This window comes from Sinocyclocheilus rhinocerous, unplaced genomic scaffold, assembly GCF_001515625.1.
Source record: "Sinocyclocheilus rhinocerous isolate Xijiao unplaced genomic scaffold, SAMN03320098_v1.1 scaffold20, whole genome shotgun sequence".
In the NCBI taxonomy this organism is placed as follows: Eukaryota; Metazoa; Chordata; class Actinopteri; order Cypriniformes; family Cyprinidae; genus Sinocyclocheilus; species Sinocyclocheilus rhinocerous.
Genome location: NW_015640468.1, coordinates 2846322 through 2851284, shown reverse-complemented (window position 1 = coordinate 2851284; position 4963 = coordinate 2846322). Strand labels below are relative to the sequence as shown.

At 37.7% G+C, this 4963-nt stretch overlaps 1 long non-coding RNA gene across 1 annotated transcript in view; it reads right to left on the bottom strand.

Moving 5' to 3' along the window:
- Positions 1-1133: 1133 nt before the first annotated feature.
- LOC107753175 (uncharacterized) overlaps positions 1134-4963 on the bottom strand; it is a 6809-nt gene continuing 2979 nt past the window's right edge. The window contains exons 2-3 of the long non-coding RNA XR_001641436.1: positions 3343-3352; positions 1134-1145 (exon numbers count right to left, since the gene is read on the bottom strand). This is a non-coding gene — a long non-coding RNA (uncharacterized LOC107753175). The remainder of the gene's footprint in view (positions 1146-3342; positions 3353-4963) is intronic.

Sequence of the window (4963 nt, the reverse complement as noted above, 5' to 3'; positions counted from 1 at the left end):
GTATGTAGTGTGTGTGTGTGTGTGTGTGTGTGTGTGTGTGTGTGTGACCACAGGCACTTTACCTCCTCTCATTTGCTTTCATTCCAAGCAGACCCTTGTTAGAACAAAAACCAGAGGGGGTTGACGAAGGAGAATTCCAGGTATTGACTAAATATATATTTTCATTTATCATAATTTCTCCTTCTCACTTTGTCGTAGCTTCACTGTTTAAGGAAGATGGATGACACAAGATGTTGTCTTGCCTTTCAGACTCTTTCTGCTTGGGTAAGTGTGTCCAATGCGGAATTATTTTGCCAGTTTATTACTCTCCAGTAAGCGGCTGTCACTGCGTTCCCACTCGTGTCACTTCCTGTTCAAGCCTGTGTAAGGGCTTATCTGAGTGGTGTCAGCTGTCAGATGGCTTGTCAGCCATTGTGGGTCTATAGAAACATAGCTGCAGTGGATCCCAATTGTAAATCAGTATTTAAATGGAGCGCACTTTTAAATATTTGTGTTTTTCTGGTCTCATGAGCCTCATACATGTAGGCTCTGCGCTTATGAAAATAGACAGTTATTTTTAGTGAATGCTGAAATCAATAATTCTCATCTATCAAGATACCAGAGCATGTAGAGGTGGATGTTTAATAGCTTTATGTGGCTGGTGTATTGTAAATGAATATTATTGATTTGCAAATGCGGCTTGTTCAGGTGCCAATCATCCAGATGCCAAAAAAAAATAAATAAATGTTTATGTAGTTGGATAGCAACCCTTGTGAAAAAGAAGTACACTTTAGTATACTTTTAAAAAAGAGTACTTATTAAGGAAATAATAGATTTTAAAAGAATATACTTATTATGGAAATAGTATACTTTAAAAGAAAATACTTAAGTGTGAACTGAATTCAATATTTTTGGACACTAAATTTCATCTTGTTTACAATTCAAGGAAAATGTTATTATAGTTTATATTGTCGTTTAAAGTTATATTAAATGTAAATAGTTGAACTTCAAAGTGCTTGTTTGACCCCCTTAAGTAGGACTTACATCTATATATGTAATTTCATTATTAATTCTATTGTCTTTGAAATATGGTTGTGTACTACTGAATGTACTGACAACAATTTATGGTAAACTAAAATATAATTTAATATAATTTATATTGAAACCTGTATGTCGTGTGTTTAAATATGTGCAACTATACATTTGATGAAGTTACAATTAAGTAAAGTTAAGTACCTAAAATATGTTAACTTCAAAAGTAATATCAAATAACACACTACAGTTATAAATATAATCAAGTACTTTACATGTGTTTTGGTATGTTAGTCAACACATCAAAATAAGTGAACATCTTTAAAGCTTGACAAAAATTATTTAAAAATAATGAATTAAAATGTACTTTAAAATAAAACTTTTAATTTGGCATTTTTACAAAGCTCACTTTTTAAAAGAGAACTTAAGTGTGTTATATAAAATTGCACTCTCTTAACTTAAGCGGTCTTTTATTTCATTAATATTATATTATCTGCAAGTATATTTTTAAAAAAATGCTTTGGACACTACAAGTGGACATTGAATACAGTTAAGCGCACTTCTTTTTCATAAATCTGATAAATCTGAATACAGAACACATATCTAAACCTTACTCCCCCAAATGTTAGCATCAGCATTAGCATTATTACAGAAGTAAATAGTAGCCAACTGTGTCTATCCAATCGTATAAATATCCGATCAAGGCCCATAAATACTTTACAAATCTTTGTTTCTATGCTAAATTATGTATAATGTCGAGTCTGAAAACTACAATGTTGCCCTTAAATCCCTCCAGTGTCCCCCGTACTCTTTCGCCCTGTGCCACAAGGGCAGCCATTAATATCACAGGGGGACGATTCCCCTGGTACTGTGACTTATGAGAGGGGGGTCTTGCTCGCGACTGTGACACAGACCCTGCTGGAGTGGAGAGTCATGGAAAACGCTGACTTCCTCATAAACCAGACATGAACCCCAACCATCTGCTCCACCGCTAGTTACCTTCAACTACTGGTCTTATTGCTATCACCTGTAATACTTCATCACAGAGCAGCTCTACAGTCAGCAGTTCACAGCACCCAACTTTTATTTGAACTCCTAGCATTTTTTGGAGTGCACCTGTTTCTCTCAGAGGGTCAGTAACTACTGTAGTTAGCATATGGAATATAACGTTAAGCAATGTTTAGAATGGTTTTTCAGCACACACACACACAGAGATTATTGTTTTATTATGTTTTACAAGAAAATAATATTTCAGTCTTTCTATTTCAAAATTTCACATTTAATTAAATATGTTACATGCTGTTTCTTTGTAATTAATTGTGAAACGTAGTAACAATTTCTGAGTGAAAATCATCTCTACACTGATTTTTTCCTCCTCGGGAGTAACGCTTCTCTCAGTCCAACTACTCCTAGGTCGGGACACATTCCCTTGTAGGGCTCTCATTGACTCGGGTTCAGAGGGAGATTTCCTGGATCGCAAGACAGCGCACAAACTGGGAATTCAGTTGGTTCCACTCGAAAGATCCATCTCGGTTAGTGCACTCTGCAGGCAGTCTCTCTCACCTATCACCCATTGCACGCAGTTGGTGAGGTAACGTCAGTCACGTCAGGTAACCACACGGAGAACATTTCCTTCCTCATCACCGACTCCCCTTTGGCTCCGGAGGTCTTGGGTCACCTCTGGCTGTCATTACACAATCCCAATATAAACTGGCGTCTTTCTCATCGTTTGTCTCCTGCCGAATGTAATTATGACATTGGTAACAGAGAGTTGCTGGCAGTCAAGCTGGCTTTGGAAGAGTGACGTCATTGGTTGGAGGGTTCGGAGGAACCTTTTATAGTCTGGACCGACCATAAGAACCTGGAGTACATCAGTTCTGCTAAAAGGTTAAATTCTAGGCAGGCTCGGTGGGCCTTATTTTTCGGTCGCTTTAATTTTTGGATTCCACTCCCCTAGCTGGATCGGGTCGGGATTTCGTAATCCCCGTGTGCTCACGGCTACTCACCTTAATCATCACGTTTGGCTTGCAACCCAGCTTCACTGTTTATTGTCACAATAAATCACTTTTCACTTGCAATTGGATTCTGAGTTCTCTTCCCGTAACTATATAGATAGATAGATAGATAGATAGATAGAGTGTGTGTTACAACAATATATATAATGTACAATACATACTGTAAATGGAGGAAACGTGTTTGTACAGTGCTTAATTACCATATGTTTAGGATTGCCATCTCAGAAGTCTTGGTTGAACATGACCCCATTAACTCAAACTGGCAACTAGTCCAGGATATTTGTCACTGAAAGCTTTACTTTATTGTATCTCATACCTCTGCCAAACTGCAATCTATTACCGAATTAAAAAGCGGTAACATTTGGTAGCCGTAAATCTATCAACAAAACAGAGACAAACAAATGCTGATTGAAAGCACAATGACTACAAAGAAATGCCAGAGGTTTAAATGCATAGTGACTGTGCGCCAAAAAATCAAAAGGAAACTTTTTTTTTTATATGACATAGTACTATCCCGAACAATGAAGATTTTTTTTTTTTTTTTTTTACAAAGTACATTTGTCACTATATTTGTCACAAAATAAATAAATATATACAATTTATTGAGTGAGTTTGACCTCACACAGCATATAATCTCTATCACACACAACAGCAATGATCACAAATAGTCTGTCAATTAGCATTGCATTTAAATGCTAACAATGCCATATAAACTCACGCACAAACTCACAAACAAACATTCGCACACATACACACAAATCCACCCACTCAGACTATCCGTAACCCCCTTCCCAAACTCGCCCAATATCTTCCCCTTGGCATTGTGTTATTTCCATTATTATTAATATCTGCCAGCTTAATTTTCAGCCCTGTCATAACGTGACAGCCTAAATGACTAGAGACAATCGCTTATTGATAACTTTCCCAGCAAACCTGCCACTGGAGCCAGCTGATCGGGCTGCTCTCTCACGCTGCGGGCGTCTCACATGGTTGAGATAATGGGCCACTGCTCTCATGCTGAAACAGATTGAATGTGCAGTCAGTCACTGTCTTACTGAATCATACTCCAGTCTATCAGACAGACAGACTCGGATTATCATTTTACAGAGGTGGGGGGAGAAAGAGAGCAAGGGAGAGGGAGAGAGACAAATATACCATGTGTTATGTCATTCAATTTTGTGTTCATCCTGGTTTCACATTTAAGCCCGAGACATCAGACTGAATGTGTTAAGCTAGTTTCCGATATTCAATATTCAATTCTGGCTCCAAATTCCTGATTTGTGATGAATGTCTTCCTCTGTCAAGTGCCCCATCACTCACATCGGTGGAGAAATCTCTATTATGATAGCCGACATTGCTTCACTACTCTGTCAAAATCAAGGTTAACAGATCAGGTGCCAATAGGACACCATACATCCGCTCACTCACTCAGTGTCAAACCTGAGAGCCTGTATGACACATAGACAGACATTTCTACAGTTATACAGGTCCAAAAATGTCAGTCTCAGCAGCAGTTGGCTGGACTGGACCTGTAATGGACCAGTTTTCCGCTAGTCTCAGGACTGAGGTGATGTGCCTTCTACCCTGACAACTTTTGCTGAAAGAAAAGAAAGTGCTGACTTTATGAAAGATAAATAAACTGATAAACAAACAGACAGTTAGACTCAGCCTGAGAATCCAAGGGGAGGTTTTTGAAGGTTTTACCACACCATAGCAAAATGCGATTAATAATACATTAGGATTAGACAACTGGACTGGATGCAGGATATATGAGAAATATGGAAAAAGAATACAAAACTAACAAAGGATACTTATATAAATGTAAATATAATATGTAAATATACAGTGCAAGCTGTATACAAAAGCTGGACGTTTGGAGGAAAACGACTGCACTTTACTACCTGTCAGCCTCTTCATTATGAAAGAGGGAGTTTTTT